General features: G+C 31.9%; 1 long non-coding RNA gene across 1 annotated transcript; it reads right to left on the bottom strand.

The window, feature by feature from the left end:
* Positions 1–1,319: 1,319 nt before the first annotated feature.
* On the bottom strand, positions 1,320–19,167 carry LOC109173384. The gene is made up of 4 exons (XR_002052889.1): positions 19,100–19,167; positions 18,876–18,879; positions 4,105–4,108; positions 1,320–1,332 (listed from the first exon to the last, which is right to left on the bottom strand). It is a non-coding gene; the product is annotated as an uncharacterized LOC109173384 (long non-coding RNA).
* Positions 19,168–20,169: the final 1,002 nt, after the last annotated feature.

The raw sequence follows: 20,169 nt of genomic DNA, 5'->3' as shown, positions 1-20,169 counted from the left end.
TTAGATTAAAGTAGATTTGTTGTTTCTTTTAATTTTCAAGCTCAAGACACTTTGCAATCTTGGATTTCAAAGCTTAAATAGAATTTATGCTACAAAAATAATGTTTGATTTAAGCAAAGATAAGACGATGTATTTTTAGAATAATTATAGTTTGATATAAATATTCTTTTAGGATGAAGAGTCAAAAAATAATAGCTTTCACTTTTTTCTTTAATAGTTGAAAGGAACAAATCAAATTAAGTAAATATTATTATATTTTAATTCTTACCACAATGACGAATATAGTTGTAAAAAGAATATAAAATTTTAAAAATTTAAAAATGACATGATGAGTTCCTTTTTTGTACACTAATTTAATTATTATAATAATAATAATAAAAACAAAATGCCCATCGTCGTCATCGTAGTTGTTGTTGTTGTTGTTAAAATGTTAGCAAATATTTTGCAACAAGTAAGTAAAAAATAATAAAAATTTAACAGAATATTCCGTTACTAAAGTTTGTACATATGGAAAAAATAAAATGAGAAAGATTGTAACTTTGAAAGTTTCTTATCATCGTACAAGGAATAAATAAAAATATACAAGTTATCAATTCATATTTGTTGGCCCCGGTAGGGTCGAAAGTGAGTCTAGGGGGGGGGGGGTGAATAGACTCTAATCAATTTTTTAGATTAACTCCTTTCGGGGTTATGCACAGCGGAAATTGTATTTACGTTTTAAGATGAATTTTGCACGATTTCGTTATGAAAGTTTAAGGTATGGACAATATGCATGCAATGCCAAATAGATAGTAGTAAAGAGAGATGGAGAGAGAGATTTTATAGTGGTTCGGCTATCAACAAAGCCTACTCCACTCTTCTTTCACAACTTGTGAAAGGGTTTGCACTATCACTCCAAGTACAAACTACTCAAGCTAGCTTCCTTGATCACTAAGCCGGACAGCTACTTGAAAGGTTTTTCAACTACTAGAGTTTACTCCGCCTCTATCAACTTCTTCTTCAGAGTTGAGTGTTGGATGGATTTGATGTGTTTCTCCAACAGCTTGAAGTCTTGACTTGATGGTCGGATGAATCTTCTTATAATGATGCAAGACTTCTTTTGGGATTGTGAAGAAAAAATCTGGATGAACTTCTTTAAAAACTTCACAATCACACACACTGGTTTTTGAAAAGCTTTTTGGATGAACTTGTTTGAAGAGCTTTTCTTAGATAAAATCAGTTGAACAACCAACCATTTCTTCAGTGGTGAAGAGAGGTATTTATAGGTGAGGAGAAATTCATCCGTTGGAGGGAGATGGAATTTTAAACCTATTAACTAGCGTGTATTATCCACTGGGCACGAAGCATTTATTGTGGCTGTATTGTGTAGCCGTTGGAGTCAAAAAGCAACATGGCTTTTTGTCCTTTCTCACTGACATGAAGTACCAATCATTTAATGTTTCCTTGGTTTTTGTGTATATCATTCCTTTGACACCTTTTGTCTAGGATGATTGCCCAGCATTAAGATTTAGACAACAATCTTCTTGTCTCATTTATAAGGGTTGTCTTTTAAGTCTGACTTAGACTTAACGATCTCGGGAGGGTCACACGAAAGATAGCTCTCATCTTTCGTTTTTTCCTTTTAGTCAAATGATCTTCCTCATCATTTGATGGCTATACGAGAGTTAGATCCTTCCAACTTTCGGTCTATATTATTGTTCTCTCGTTCTTCTCTTGATCTTCTCTTTTTTAGGTAGACCTAAATTGCTAAACACAACTCTGATTAGTGTATATATGCTACTTAACCGAATCACATGGTGAGTTGAGATTGCTTTCGTCTAACACAAAAGTTCTAATAAAAGAAATATAAAAAAGAGGGGCCTACAGTCCTAGCAAGATTAGTATCATCAAAATCTAAGTACACTTGTTCCTAACAATATTATTACACGAACATAATTTTTATTCTCATTATAACCCAGTTACCAACATTGACTCTTATTATATTTATATTTATTATCTAATAGATTTTCTTACAAAAATATTATAATATATCATAAAATTCTTTATCTAGTTCTTCTTTCACATCAACATTCTTAACTTTATTATTTTTCTCCATATATAGAACAGTGAGACATTATGGCCCTGATTAGTAAAATGTTAGCCTATCAGCCAATTTTGACTTATTTAACTACTATTAATTATTTGACATGGTTAAAAAATCAATATAAATATTTGGTTAATTGGCTTTTTGTAACTCCAAAATGTAAAAATTCAAAAAGCTACTCAAAACAACTTTTTCAATTAGCTTTTTGAGAAAAGAAATTATACCAAACACTTTTATATAATCAGCTAATGTATGTTATCAATTAATTATCAACTAACTAACAGCCACTTACCAAACAGGACATATATGCCAATCACTTATATAATATTGATAATCACCTATTCGCCTACAAACAAAATTATTTCATATAAAAATTCATAATAATATTCAATTTAAAAAATTTATAGTATTTAAAAATATACTTACTAGTTGAATAAAATAAAACGGTGAATGTATACGGTGAATACACACACACACACACACACACACACACACACACACACACACACACACACACACACACACACACACACACACACACACACACACACACACACACACACACACACATATATATATATATATATATATATATATATATATATATATATATATTGATACTGAATATATTGCTACATCATTAAGCATGTTAGATATATTAAATATAATATATTTAATATAATATATATTAAATATAATATAATATATCTATAATATATATTAAATATAATATATCTATATATTATATTTATATATTGAGAAGAGAGAGAGAGAGGCCGGAAATAACTCTTTTAATTGATTATTAATGAATGAACAATAGTAACCTATTTATACTAAAAGATAACCACTAATAAAGCTAAAGATTAGGAGTAATGCTCCATGTAAGCTACAATTAAGGCCACAATCTATGTAGTGATACCATGCATAACCCACCTACTGCATCCATGCATTATTCATAACAAACTAATTTAATACTTGGTTTAACCATTACTACTAATAATAATATTATTATTATTATTATTATTATTATAACATTGCCTCCTTTAAACCAAGTTGGATATATTGGTCATCCCAATATCTCCTTCTTCAATTTAAGAAATGTCTCTGTCTTCAAGTTGGATATACTGACTTGTATTTCGTTCTGTAAAGCCACTTGACTCCAATTGACTTCTTTTCAGGAGGTAATTCTGTTAATTCCCGAGTACCATTCTTTTCAATGACACGTATCTCTTCATCCATCACCTTAAGCCAATGAGTTTCCGTAGCAGCCTCCTCAAAAGTTAAAGGATCACAATCTGCAAAGAGAGCAAATTGAATAATCTCTTCATCAGACAGGTCATTATCATGACCCAAAACATAATCTTGCAAGCGAGCTGGTAAGTGGCGCTCGCGCTGAGATCGTCGAACTGACGACTCTGGCTGTGAAGGAGATTGGACATTATCTGGAATCGGTTGCTCATCAACAATATTTTCAACAGCAGGAATAACAACTGAACTTTCATCTTTAGCTAACCAATCCCAAGCACCATATTCATCAAAAGTGACATCACGACTTATAACAACCTTTTTAGTTTCAGGATTGTACAGTTTATAAGCCTTTGAAGCGTCACTATAACCAATGAATATGCACTTCTCACCTTTATCATCCAACTTCTTTCTCAATGGATCTGGCACATGTGCATATGCCAAACATCCAAAAACCTTGAGATATTTGATAGAGGGTTTTCTCCCACTCCAAGCTTCTTCGGGTGTCTTATCACGGACACTTTTAGTTGGACACCTATTCAACACATAGACAGCACAAGCAACAGCTTCTGCCCAAAAAGGCTTAGGCAGATTCTTGGATTTCAACATGCACCTTACCATATCCATGATAGACCTATTCTTCCTCTCAGCCACTCCATTTTGTTGTGGAGTGTATCTAGCTGTCATTTGGTGCTGAATACCCTTTTCTTTCATAAAATCATCACAGGCAATATATTCTGTACCTCTATCAGTTCTCAAGATTTTAATTTCATAACCACTCTGCTTTTCAACAAAAGCCTTAAATTGTTTGAAAACATCACATGCTTCAGACTTTTGCTTCAGAAAGTAAACCCATGTTTTTCTACTGAAATCATCAATGAAAGTAATAAAGTACTTACAACCTCCATGTGAGGGAACCTCCAACGAACATAGGTCTGAGTGAATAATCTCCACCTGTTTTGTAGCTCTCCTTGACTTGCCCACGGGAAAGGGATCTCTATGTTTCTTCCCAATCACACAAATCTCACATATACGATCAGGGACATTCACAACAGGTAAATCAGAAACAAGTTCCTTTCTCGCAAGATAGTGTAATCCAGAAAAATGAAAATGCCCAAACTGCATATGCCATAACCAACTATCATCACAAACTTCAGAATTAAAGCAAGCAAGGAGAGTATGCTTAATTTTCAAAGGAAATAGTCGATTTTGAGACATATTTACCTTTGCAATCAAAACTCCTTTAGCATCTGCAATGGTACAACACCCCTGAGCAATATGTATCTTATATCCTTTTTCTGACAACTGACCCATACTCAACAAATTTTGGTGTAGTTCAGGAACATAGAACACATCGGATATAAAATTGCGAGTACCATCCTTCAACTGAATAGAGATTTTACCTTTTCCCAAAATTGGCACCTTTGACTTATTGCCAAATGTCACTTCAGACTGGACTGATTCATCCAGTTCAGAAAACAATTCTTTCTTCCCACACATATGGTTACTACACCCAGTATCCAAGAACCATATGTTCTTATCTGCAGAAAAACTATCGCTGGCTAAAAGTAAAGTTTCATAACTCTCACCAGACTTTTCAGCAGTGTTTTCAGCAATGTTTGCTTGATTTCCACGATTGTTGTCCTCATTATACCAACAATCTGCAATCTTGTGCCCATACTTGCCACAATTGTAGCAATGAAATGGAAATTTACCTTGTTTGGTATTACCTCCACCTCTTCCTTGGTTGGAGTTACCACGTCTTCCTCCTTGGTTGAAGTTACCACGACCTCTTCCACTAGAACCTCCTCTTCCTCTTCCACGACCTCTACCAGATCCTCCACCTCTTTGATTAGTGCCAGTCACATTAAGGGTGACTTGACTCTTCAAAGCTTCTTCTGCTAGTGGTTCCGATTTTGACGCAATCCTGTCAATATGACTTTCTACCATACCTTTCAGCTCTGCAATTGATAAGAGCTCGGTTTTGTGTGACTCTGTGATCGAAGCCACCACATGGTCATACTTCATCGGCATAGTTCGAAGAACTTTTTCAACCACTACACCATCTTCAATCGTATCTCCATATAGCCTCATCTTATTCACCATATCAATAAGACGAGTGAAATACGCATCTACTGTTTCTGTAGAGGTCATCTCACAATTATCATACAACCTTCTCAACGACTGCAACTTAGACTTCTGTGCCCGATCGACTCCTTTGTGTGACACCTTTAAGATGTCCCAAGCTTGTTTTGCTATTTGAGCACGAGCTAATTGCCCAAAAATGGAATAATGAACACCTTGGTGAATCTGACCCAAGGCCAATTTATCTCGCCGTATAGCGGCTGCATCAGCTCCTTCGGGTAGACCGGGATCAACAAAGCTCCAAAGATTTTGAGCTTGCAAATGTGTGGACATCATAATTTGTCAATAATTGTAATCGAGTTTCCCGTCCAATTTGGGACCCGACCATACAATATTGAAATTTGTTGCCATATTTCACTACGGGAAATATTTCGGGGTTGAAAGGTTGACTGGCTCTGATACCAAATGTTAGATATATTAAATATAATATATTTAATATAATATATATTAAATATAATATAATATATCTATAATATATATTAAATATAATATATCTATATATTATATTTATATATTGAGAAGAGAGAGAGAGAGAGAGGAAATAACTCTTTTAATTGATTATTAATGAATGAACAATAGTAACCTATTTATACTAAAAGATAACCACTAATAAAGCTAAAGATTAGGAGTAATGCTCCATGTAAAGCTACAATTAAGGCCACAATCTATGTAGTGATACCATGCATAACCCACCTACTGCATCCATGCATTATTCATAACAAACTAATTTAATACTTGGTTTAACCATTACTAATAATAATAATAATAATAATATTATTATTATTATTATTATAACAATCTAGTTCTTCTTTCACATCAACATTCTTAACTTTATTATTTTTCTCCATATATAGAACAGTGAGACATTATGGCCCTGATTAGTAAAATGTTAGCCTATCAGCCAATTTTGACTTATTTAACTACTATTAATTATTTGACATGGTTAAAAAATCAATATAAATATTTGGTTAATTGGCTTTTTGTAACTCCAAAATGTAAAAATTCAAAAAGCTACTCAAAACAACTTTTTCAATTAGCTTTTTGAGAAAAGAAATTATACCAAACACTTTTATATAATCAGCTAATGTATGTTATCAATTAATTATCAACTAACTAACAGCCATTTACCAAACAGGACATATATACCAATCACTTATATAATATTGATAATCACCTATTCGCCTACAAACAAAATTATTTCATATAAAAATTCATAATAATATTCAATTTTTAAAAAATTTATAGTATTTAAAAATATACTTACTAGTTGAATAAAATAAAACGGTGAATGTATACGGTGAATACACACACACACACACACACACACACACACACACACACACACACACACATATATATATATATATATATATATATATATATATATATTGATACTGAATATATTGCTACATCATTAAGCAAATGAGTTATTATTCACAATAACAATTTCGGGTTGCGATATGCAACAAGCATATTTTATATATTGCTACATCATTAAGCAAATGAGCTATTATTCACAATAACAATTTCGGGTTGCGAGATGCAACAAGCATATTATAAAATATATAGTAAAATTTGATGATGACAGATGCAACGTTTTCTTTATTCAGGAATTTAGGGAGAAAAAGTTTGTAGAGAAAATTTAGAAGTTAGGGATAAAAAGTTCGTAGAAAGAATCAAAATCAAAATATACAAGTATTTATATGAATACTATGAAACATATAGTAAAGTTTGATGGTGATGGATGAAAAGTTTGTTATGTTAAGGTATTTAGGAAGATAAAGTTTGTAGAAATAGTTTAGAAGTTAAGGATAAAAAGTTTGTAGAAATAATAAAAATCAAAATATACTAGTATTTATATGAATATTATGAAAGATATAGTAAACTTCGATGGTGATAGATGAAAAGTTTCCTTTGTTTAGGTATTTAGGGGGGAAATGTTTGTAGAGAATGTTTAGAAGTTAGGGAAAAATGGTTCGTAGAAAGAATCTAAATGAAAAATATATAAGTATTTATACGAATAATATGAAATATATAGTAAAATTTGACGGTGATAAGTAACAAATTTGCTATGTTCAAGTAATAGGGAGAAAAATTTCGTAGAGAAATGTTAGGAGTTAGGGATAAAAAAATTAGTAGAAAGAATAAAATGAATATTATGAAACATATAGTAGAATTTGTTGGTGATAGATGAAAAGTTTTCTTTGTTCATGTATTTAGGGAGAAAAGGTTCCTAGATAAAGTTTAGAAATTTGGAAGAAAAAGTTAGTCCAGAAAATTTAGAAGTTTGAGTCTGAGGGATGGATTACAATGATTTATATTAGAGAAGAAAAAGTCTATTGAAGTCGTAATTTGACAAATTTTATAAAAGTTGATAAATGTTATATTAAATATATTTATAAAAATAAAAATTAAAATAGCTTACGACGTCGGCTATATAGATAGCCGACGTTATATTTTATTATTTTTATTTATTATTTTTATTTATAATATGCTGGCACAGATAGGGAGTTCTAGTAGAAGTGTATGTATTTTATATGACAACTCTTTTTTTTTTTTGGTGAATTTTTTATATATGACAACTCTTTGTGAACCATATATGTTTTCATTAGTTAAACATCCTCAATTAAAGTTGTCTGTACAAATTAGTCTTGGAAGACTAAAAGTTTATGTGATATGTACTGTGCAGTTTCCTAGATATATGAAATGTAATGAGTTGCTTAATTGATACTCCGTATCAGTTTATATTGTAGACTGTTATTAAGAAGTGCAATCTAGATTTGATATTATGCTTTGTTGAAAGATTCGTTTCACATAATATTCTTTAATTACTACTATTGTTATTACAGACCTAAATGACTGCGTTTTCATTTAGCGGGAATAATTTTATCAATTTTATTTCTAAAAGTTGTGGCTTTATTATAGTAGACTAAAATTATTTAAAGGTTACTTTTTCAGATATGTGATTCAATATCAGAATATTAAAAGTGTGCTTAATCAGTTCACTAATAGATTACTGAATTATTTGGTTTTACAGAGGTAAAATAGCTCACTTCTCGACTTCCCAGGATCAAATTTCTGTTGTCCAGCAACACAAACAGAAGACAGGGAAAGAGAAGAACAAAATTGAAGCAGCTAATTAAAGAATACTGTACAGGAGCCAGCAGAATCAGAAGAAACTGAGTAACCCCAAGCCTAATTTTTTTTTTTTTTTTAATTTACTTATCCTGAAATTTGTTTGTTTCTAATATGCAGTTTATGAAAGACAGTGTATTTTGAAGATCCTTGGATCTTTTGTTCATGTATTATATATCCTAAAGTTAAGTAACCCTTGATCTTTGTTCTTGCATGATCATTGGATTATATTATCCTAAACTTAAGTAACCTTAATCTTATGTTCTAGAACTTTGAAAAGATTGAGGAATCTTATAATATTACAGGATTGGAACAAAGCAACTGAAAAAGGATTCAATAACACAGACTAGCTATATGGTTGTCGGAAATACCGAAGATGGTTTTTCCGCGACCCAAAGTGGTCGAAAATGTAATCAGAACACAAGTTTCCCACCGAAAATCAGCTATTTCCGATCACTTTTTGGTGATCGAAAATTTGCATATTTCCAGCAATTTTATGGCCAAGGGGCCATGGGTCCAAGGTAAACCTTTATTTAAAAATGATGTGTCTACTGTAAACATAATATGTGCTTTTAGTTAATAAATTACTCTGTAAATAAATTCAAGACACATAATATGTTAACTGTAGACACATAATATGTAGTTAACATATTATGTGCATGCAATTCACATATTATGTGCATGTAGTTAACACTATGTATATATAATTAATAAATTATGTGTCTTCAATTTATTTACAGATCAGATACATAATCTGTTATATGTTAATCAGGGAAAAACAAATATGAATGTCATTTTATATCAGTGTTCGCAATGCAAAATATGTGAGATTTAAATATACAAAGTATGATCTACGAGAAACTTAACTCGTAGTAGCGGAAGCGGAAGCACTGTAGATCTCCAGCCATAGTTGATATCCTTGTATTGCCTCTTGAACGGTAGATCTGCAGAATATGGTTAGCCGTTTTGTCTCATACTTGACTCAGAACCCTAGATGGTGTACTGGTATTTTCTGAGTAGTATGAGTACCATATAATATTCATGTATCTTGTATCCCATCAATACAAGCTTTATATAGGCACATTGGTGGATATAAGACTTAAACCTAAAGGTCCAACCCAACCAATTACTTAATGGGCCTAGTCCACTTGCACCACATAAGTAAGACCCATAATATATAATATATATTATACGGGAAAGTCTTACAGTCTCCCACTTGGTGCAAGTAATAGCACAATTCGCATTAAAGAACAAAACACACGAATCATAGTAATATGTCCTCTACTGAATAAGTGAGTAATATCTCCTGTGATCACATGCATTTTTATTCCCCAACTTGAAACCTTTATGAACAAACCCAATGTTTATTCTTGGTACCTTAAGGGATGTTTCTCAAAATAAAATATATATGCGCAACTTAAGAGAGAAAACCATCCAAATTGTACAAAAGAGTACACTGTATGATCTCTAAGATTCTTAAAAGCATGCCTTAAGTAGAGATCTCTTAATGTTAGCATAATGCTAACTATATATTCCATGACTTCTTTATAAGTTAACATAAGAACTACATCTAATGGCTAAGAGCTTGGAGTTGACACGTCTGTCACTCCCACTCATCAAAATAGCCAAAAGGTAGTTTAGTCATAGAAGCATTCCAACAACTTAGACAATAAACCAAAACTCTAAGTCCATAAATTTGGAATGTTAAACATACATCATAACTTCCCAAATAATCTTAAGGTCCACCTCAAAATGAACTGAACATTATGAGTATTACTTTTATGTTTCTCAAAATTGTCTTGAGCCTTACAAACTAAAATGGCCCAGGATCAATTTTGAAGAAACTAAATACTATTAAATGCTGAAGAATTTATTACTTAAAAGTGCACCACAAGTTATATGTTTTGTTCTAATAAACTCTTTAATATTGTTACAACATCTTCATAAATATGTTGCACAATCAATATGAATTTATATGAACAAATACATGATTAATACTCGTGGAATCTTTCGGACTTATTGTTTGACATACAATCCAATATGGGATGTATGAAGCGAATTAAATCCAAAATCTTTAATGGAGTATCTTAATGATCTTTTTCTAAATGATCACTCCCACTGATTAAGATATTCTTTAACAAAATTAATGATATACGTACTCGTAATTGATTTGACCAACTAACAAATGAAGACATAATTCCCACCATTAGTTGGACATACTAAATAATCAATTTTTGGTTCCAATTAAAGTCCAACTAAATTAATTCCCCACTATTAGTTGGACATACTAAAATAATAAAACACACCTTCCAAAACCAAGTTAGAATTTGGCTTAAAAGGTACATTTTAGTTTTGGAATCCAAAAGAGGTATATCACATCGCATAACTTACTATAGTTGATCTAAATAACCAAGTAAGTTCGTGAAGCAATTAATAAAGACGGCTAAATATTGGGAAGTGACTGAATACATGTTTTGCTAATGCAAACCATGAAACTTAGAATTATAATTGAACTAAATTTATAAATTCTAAGAAATTGTGATAAAATTATTACCTAATGGGTTAAAGGATTTATTGACATAAAACTTGCCTGTGGGCTAAAGTTTTAATTCTATTAAATCCAACAAAACCCTTATGATAATATTTTATCTCAATTACTAAATAGACAGAAGAAACTAGTGACATAAAACTTGCCTGTGGTCTAAAGTTTTACTCAATTAGATCCAACTGAAATTTTATGATGAAACAATTATCAAATAAGTTGAAGAATAAAGTGACATAAAACTTGCCTGTAGGCTAAAGTTTTACTCAAAAAGATTCATTACAACTATTATGATAAAAACTTAAGAAATCATGTTCCTTTCCTTAATCCCTGTGGGTAAATTAAGAAATATGATCTAAAGATTTACATCATAAAATTAAACTTTATGATAGAGATGAGAATTATTTACAAATAACCATAAAGTAAATAAAATTAATTTATTTCTATCATCACTGATAAAACTACTAAACCACATTCCGATACATAATTGCCTGTGGGCTAAATTATGACCGTAGTCCAGTATTTCATCCTGATTAACTATACAAATATAACGAAATTGCCTGTGGGCTATATTCCATCATATTACATACAATTAATCACAAATGATATGTCCAAAACTGTATGTGATCAAGATAAACTGCTTAATATATAATTTTAACTAATTAAGGATGTTGTGGCTACTCCCCAACTCATTAAAATTATAAGATCACTAGACAATTATCATTGCCAATCTTTATGTAATTTAAACCATAGTCAATTTTTAGTAAATTAAAGATGTTGCATGTGGCTGCTCTTTAATTAATCTAAAATTGTAATCACTTGGCAAAAGGGGAATTTAAAGCCTAACAAACAAATTAAACCAACACATGATAAACAATTATTAGGTATACTCCCAGGAAAGTTGGTCGAGACGAAGCTCGGTTAAATACCAACTCCTTAGAGAGAGTAGCGTCGCAAGGGGACTAGTAGCAACAAGGCTTTTAAGCCAGGGCCATAGAGCTAGTATTCCTCCCCAAGTAACTTCCCTAAGTTATGTGTTCTCATGTTTGAAGTAAAATCGTTTGGAAGATCTAAAGATTGTAGATTCACCTACGGTTAAGGCTTTAAATTGATGAATTAAGTTAACGGACTAAACGTTCTTAAATTCAAGCACTACCACAATTAAAGTTTATGCATTAGTCCAACTTAAATAGGAACTAATATAATTCCATCCTAAATTTATGCATTGCTAAAGGCATAATAAAAAAAATTTGCATAATTTAAAACAGAATATTATGCTTAGGACAAATATGCATAAAATTAAACATTAAACTCATATATTCCAAACAAATTGCATAAATTAAAAGCAATTTACAATATGAGATTTCAAAAAATCTTTGAAATTTTAAACTGTAAGCCCATGACAAAATGTTTAACGCATAAAGATCAAATTTATGAGAAATAGCTGAATTTACAAATTCTAACAATATCAAACAAAAATGATATGTTGTCATTTGTAAATCAAAATCTCACAAAACCTAATTGCATAATTAAACTCAATATTATGCACATAATGTGATCAAATGCATAAAACAATCTAAAGAGTATTAAAATACACCAAATATTCATTTATTCATACTTAACCAAATATGGGCAAAAACATTAATCATAATTCAAAGACTGAATGAACTATGGAATAAATGTACAATAATGGCAATAGTCAGTAATTGCCTAAAAAAAATTTTCTTATCTGAAACATTGTCACATAAACATAATTGGAAACAATTTAGGATTCATAAATAAACCATAATAATAATGTTATCATTAAAATATTAATGGTAATAAATAACCTTATAATCACCATTAATATTTGGTAATAACAACCAAAGTATGGTAATATACCTTCTTTAATGTTTTCATTTTTCTTAAAGAAATTAAAATGTGGCAATTTCAAAATTATAGCAGTCAAACTATAACTATAGCACTAATTACCAAAAATGAATAATGATAAAATTTAATGACTAACCTTAATGATGCAAATTGCATCTCCCATAGTGCTATAATTCTCACATCTTCATCGTCAGTAACCTCAATGCAACGTCACGTAACAATAAACACTAAATAGGTAATCTTTCCAAACATAATAGATTACCAAGAAATAATAATTACTATGAAAGGTAATATACGAGATTAGCCCCTAAACTTAATAATAGTAATTAATAATGCCAAATATAACTTAATAAATGGCAAACCGCAAAACCATAATTAAGGGGATACTGAATGCCAATCTCATATTACCACATAATAATTAACCAAGACTATAATGTCTTTCAGGGAGACTGAAATTATGGTAATAATCAAATTACCATTGTAAAGGCAATATACCAACTATATTGCTTACTATATCATTAAAGGAATTAATATTATTATTAAGGCCCTGAAAACTATTTGATAGATTAAAATATATATAATCAACTTAAACAATAGTTATAATTCTTAATGGCCAAAATAACAATTATAATCCTTAAATTCTTAATGGCTCATAAATAGACCCAATATAATAATTATAGCACTTAATCACTCAAATTAGACTCATAAACTCAATGGTCCAAGTGAGTTGTGACATGGATATAAAATGGTCTAGTACTGAAATATATCCAAACTTAATAATTAATATTATTACCAACCAGGAATACCATTAACATAATATGGTAGTCAGTAATAATTAAGACTTAGTGAACATGTTATGCATAATAATTAATATTATTACCATAATAAACATGTTATAAGTCAAAATAAAATAGCTATAATTATTGTTAAAATATCACTCAATAATGGTGGGATCCAAACTTTAATGACCCAATATAGGTCCCAAATAGCTTGTTCAAAATAGGTTTTAAAGTCCTAAGTAAAATATAGGACTAAAATATGCCTAAAATTAAACGGGAAACCAAACAAGCTGTCTTAATAGGTCATAATGTCCAAAATTGACCTAAGGATCCAAAGTTGAATGATATTTAATACAGACTATGAGTTAATAATATGTTAATCCAACTTTAATGCATGCTTTTATGAATGTATAATTATAATAAAATAATTTATGAATATACATAGCATGCTTGAATTTTTACATATTAATATATACTAACCCATAAATTCTAAATAAATTGCAATACTTCAGGCAATTTAATATGCATCTCAATATTAAATTAAAATTCACATAGCAAATTCAATACTTAATATTTGCTCAAAATTGAATAATAATTTAATTATGAATTTAATGCCAAAAATAAAAGAAAACTAAAGGGCATCAATATTTCAAAATCAAGTAATTACCATACATGTCCATTTGCCAAAATAATATACAATATAATATTAATTAGGGTAACATAATATGGCAATATTAAACTAAATTATTACCATTTACCAAAATTAATATATAATATTAAATAAAATAAATTCTTATATGGTAAAATAAATATAAATATTAACCATAATGGTAATTACTTTAATTACTTTAATACACGGTTAAACTTAACTTAATGCAATCTTCCTATATTTACTAAAATTAATGTGTATAAAATTAAATAAAGGAAGATTGCAAAAAATAAGGAATGTACCAGTACGCAGTACTCCTTCCGCATCACCAAAAAACAACGCCTTTGTTCGAGCGACGAAGCTCACAGTGAGAACCGAAAGAAGAAGAAAATATGGCAAGCGCGAAGCCCAAACAGCAGCGACAAGAATAGCTAGCTTCAATGCCTTACGCGTCTGATCTCTTCCATCGGCTTCTCCGATCGCCCGACCGGAAACAAGGGGAAATTTGCAGTAGAATCCCCGGCCTTGCGTGACACCAAGACAGCAACAGCAAGCCACCGCCGCCGTCTTCATCGCAACGCCACAACCGGCCGATGAGCGCTTGGAGAATCCTTCACTTGTCTCCGTCGTAGTAGCGTTAGATCAATTCGCCGCCAGCAGCAGTTGCCGGAAAAAAAAATAAATAAATCCAGCGAAAAGAAATACTTAGCAGAAGGTGTTTTCAATAATAGCAAATTAAAATCTTGCTTATTGTCAACCGTCATATTCTTTCAAAATACATACATGTTATTTAAATCATAAGCAAATAGAAATATTTTGAATGCATATTTTGAAGAATTAATATACAAAACATATACAAAAAACTTGATGTATATAATAACTTAATATTGTTTTTAGGCAAAACAATCAACCAGGCAGAGATTGATAAAGGCTCTGATACCAAATGTGAGATTTAAATATACAAAGTATGATCTATGAGAAACTTAACTCGTAGTAGCGGAAGCGGAAACACTGTAGATCTCCAGCCATAGTTGATATCCTTGTATTGCCTCTTGAACGGTAGATCTGCAGAATATGGTTAGCCGTTTTGTCTCATACTTGACTCAGAACCCTAGATGGTGTACTGGTATTTTCTGAGTAGTATGAGTACCATATAATATTCATGTATCTTGTATCCCATCAATACAAGCTTTATATAGGCACATTGGTGGATATAAGACTTAAACCTAAAGGTCCAACCCAACCAATTACTTAATGGGCCTAGTCCACTTGCACCACATAAGTAAGACCCATAATATATAATATATATTATACGGGAAAGTCTTACAAAATAGACCCTAGTCCATAGTATGATTTGCCCTATCTAATTCAAAGAGTTAAATAATTTTAGTTTTCTTTTGCCATAGAATATAATATTGGCTAAAGTGTCATCTCGCACAGTGAACCATTCCTAATTACTCTGCGTTTTTCGCTTCTCGTTTCTCCGATACCAAACTCCGCAGAACAGGCCTATACAGAGCAGGCCTGATCGGAGAAACCAGAAGCGAAAAACACAGAGCAGGACTATACTTTTAGTAAATAAGAAAAATACGAAAAAAAATAATAATTTTGTCTTGTTAACATTCATTGATCAAGTGCACCTACTTTTACCTACAAGTGTACATACTTTCACTTAGGTGTACCTAGTTATTACTATATGTGCACCTAGATCAGGACACGTGGCGCATGCTGATTGGTTCGCATATTCGCACATGGATGCGCCATTCGCACGAGAACGGGACTATATATATATATATATACATATATATATATATATATATATACATATATATATATATATATATATATATATATATATATATATATATATATATAAAATCCTCCAATTCAATCAATATCAAGGAACTAGGATTTAAGACCGATTGATAATGAATAGTGAAGACACTAGGTTCACAATACTCAACAATAACTCAAGATACACCTATCACGGGCCAACAATAATACATTAAACAAATAGGGAATGATCACTGGAATTCGCTCAGGACCTCACGGTCCATTGCCACGGGGAGAGAATTCCGCCGGCTACCCGCAAGAAGGAAACAAATGTGGGTGGCAGGCATGAGCTCCCCACCACTCACCCCTAGCTATCATAGACCGTGCGGTCCAACTTTATGGGGGTTTCCCACCTGTGAGGTCCACCCGTGCGGTCAATAAACGAAGCAGAAGCAGTGTACAACAGACATCAAGGTTTAATGTAATAGTAGCTCAAGTTCATCAACAACAAAGGCTAAAACACATAAAGAACTCTATTCCAACAACACTAGAATACCAACAAAGCATGGGGAATCAATGATAGACATCATAGCTCAACAAAAACACCAAGAATACACAAGAACCAGACTCATATCAAGAAATAACACCAAGAATATGTTCAGGATTTTCAAGAAGAACATTCATCACATATTGGAAGGAAAATAAGTTTTGATGGACATGGAGTTTACCTCTTACGTAGCCAAACAACTCTAGTCCCCAAGCAAGATCACCCTAGTAACTCATCATAAACCTAGTCTTCTAATACTCCTAAACCCCAATATAGGATAAATAAGAACATGAAATAAATATCATGGCATTAGGTTTGTTTTTGGGCCTCATTCAACCCCAAAATGTATATAAGTAGGAAATAATACTAAGGTCAACGAATAGTTTAGTCTTAGGAAATAGGGTATATAATAATAATAATTCTTAGGAATTTGGGCCTTTAATGGAATTTATATAAGTTTGTGATTTATTTAATATAATTAGGCTAAATTGGAAGACTAAATCCCTTAGAGAAATAATTACAGGATATAATTTTTTGAATGAAAAGTACGGGGCGTCACATGTACATTGCAAGACGAACAGTAGAACTGATGCAGTGACGACACAGTTATTGGGACATTACAGCGTTGCAATACCTTATTAGACGGATGACCAAGCCGATGGTGCAACTGAGACACATGTGACAGGTGCGTAACATTATTTATTGAGGGTTGAGAAGAGGGAGGTCCATAGTAAACACTATTAATGTTCGCTCCCCGCAGTAGTGACATCCCCGTTCAAAGATCCTTGACAATAAAATGAGAATAAAAAAATTCAACAGACACGCAATTAGTTTTGCATAGTTGGGATATGGAAACTAAGTTATTATGCAATTGTGGGACACATAGGACATTTTCTAGAGTAAGAACATAACATGAAGTAAGAATGATAGACTGGCTAACCTGAGATATTTATAATGAATTACCGTCACCCATACGAATTTCATCAAAACCATTATACTCAGAGAAGGTCTGTAGAGGGTGACACTCGGGGTGGTATAGTGTGAAAATAACCAGGGCTGAGATTAGGGGTGTAAATGAGCTGAGCCGCTCACGAGTCGCTTGTGAGCGGTTCGGTCAACGCTCGGCTCGAACTCGGTCAAAATCGAGCTCGGCTCGAGCTCGACCAGCTCGTGGATTAAACGAGCACGAGCCGAGCTTAGGTATTGTAGGCTCGCGGCTCGACGAGCCGTTCGTGAGCCTTATAATATATTATATAATATATAATATATAATATAATTATATTATATTTAGTATATAAAAATAATGATTAGGGGAGGGAAATTAAAATACTTTAATAATTATGTATGGATAAAAGTCATAAAACAAAGTAGTTTAAATTTTAAATCAAACAGGTCAAATTCGAGATCAAAATTGAGCTCAAATTCAAGCCTAAACTCGAGCTCGAATTCAAGCTCGAACTCGAACAATCGAGCTGCTCGAGTTCGAGCTCGAGCAGCTCGACAATTGCCGAGCTCGAGCTCGAGCATTAGTTCACGAGCTCGAGCTCGAACTCGAGCAGTGCTATCATTAACGAGCACGAACATGAGCCTACCCAGGTTCGGGCTCGGCTCGTTTACACCCCTAGCTGAGATGCCCTGATCATGGAATTAGCTGTAGGATATTGAAGTAGAAGCCTTCTTGTGGAGAACATTATGTTCCTTTAAAAACATGGCCAACTTACGTCACACCTTCGTTTCATGACCTAAAAAATTACAAAACTTGCATATAACACCGAACCAATTGTGTCCCCCTTATTGCCATTTTGTCGGTTAGTGGCGGATTATTATTATTATTATTATTATTATTATTATTATTATTATTATTATTATTATTATTATTATTATTATTATTATTATTATTGTTATTATTGTTATTATTATTATTATTATTATTATTATTATTATTATTATTATTATTGTTATTATTATTATTTTTTATTTCTTTTTTATTATTATTATTATTACTACTACTACGGATCCTCCGATTGGAATTAGACTGATGGTTATTCCTGGGGGATTCGTTGAGTTAGATTGGCAATGGCCAATAGAGACTGGCTTGCATCATCAACATCCCTTAACTGACGTTCATGCTCAATGAGTAAATGTGCTTACTCTCCTAAAGAGATGGGTGTTATACGAATGCGAATAGTGTTGGGTAGTTTCTTGTTGGTATACCCCAAAAATAATAATCCTACAAAAAGATTATTATTATATGGAAAGGCAAATAATTGGGAAGGAAAGGGTAGATGATTCGGTTAGAGGTTAGCACGAGTTGGACGAATTGTTCTTTTACTTAAAACCTTATTTGCTACCTCCCACAAGTGCTAGGAGCGTTGTAGCTTAGGTTTTCCAGGATAAAAAGTGCTATGGTTCAACGTTTGAGCACCCAAAATTTGAACCCGATGAACTATAGCAAAGCTTAGAACACAGTAGGCTAAGAGAGGAGTAGAAGCAGAAAGTGTAAAAAAATTAGGAGGAGGGTCAAAATTGTAATTTATCCATATTATAATAATATATACCTACGAAGAACCCGAATTCACTTTGACCCGACCCAAATCGGAAGTAGACCCCACTGATAATTGTACCACAAAATAGCTACTTAAAATGTCATTTTATGCCAATTTATGTTTTTTTTTTTTCAACAAATAGCAGATATAATGGAGTTATATTCCTCCCCAAGTTGAGTTAATATGTAGACAATCAGATCCTCATTAGACACCAGACATTGAGCCAATGCCAGATAATCAGCTATGGACTTCATGTCATTGAGCCAGGTTCAACTGTTAAGGGATGCACTGCACAACTTTATTATTTGGCCAAAGAAGTTGGTTGAGTTGTATACCCAAGTTGATGAGGTATGTATTTTCAAAATATTTGGATTTTAAAATAGTATTTAATTTACTTTTTAAAAATAGTAATTGTTACTTATATTGAACAGTTAAAAATGACTTATGATTCCGGTGTGCAACGACCTTATGTTGATCTCACTATAGCTGATCCGACTTCTTTGAGTTCTTGATGTCTAACGGTATATAAAATTGTTCGCAAACTTGATGAAAATGTTGTGATAAAGATGTGGCGTGATATTGTGGGTGATGTTGACTATACCTTACAACTTGACCCGTTGGAGATTATGCGTTTCTTAAGGATTGAGACGTTAGATGTTTCCATATTGCAGTTCTTTATAATGTAATAATAAGTTCTTTACTATTATTTGTTTATATAATATTTTTCATTTCATCTATTATATTACTAATATATATGATTGGTTGTATTTTTGAATAGGGGTCTTTATGACAAATTTGAATTGGCATCAAAGACCACATATGGCTTCTTAGATCCGTATTATATTCAACCAGCTTC

This window comes from Ipomoea nil, unplaced genomic scaffold, assembly GCF_001879475.1.
Source record: "Ipomoea nil cultivar Tokyo-kokei standard unplaced genomic scaffold, Asagao_1.1 scaffold0480, whole genome shotgun sequence".
Classification (NCBI taxonomy): Eukaryota; Viridiplantae; Streptophyta; class Magnoliopsida; order Solanales; family Convolvulaceae; genus Ipomoea; species Ipomoea nil.
The sequence above is the reverse complement of the archived record's forward strand: the minus strand, read 5'-3'. Positions and strand labels throughout refer to the sequence as shown.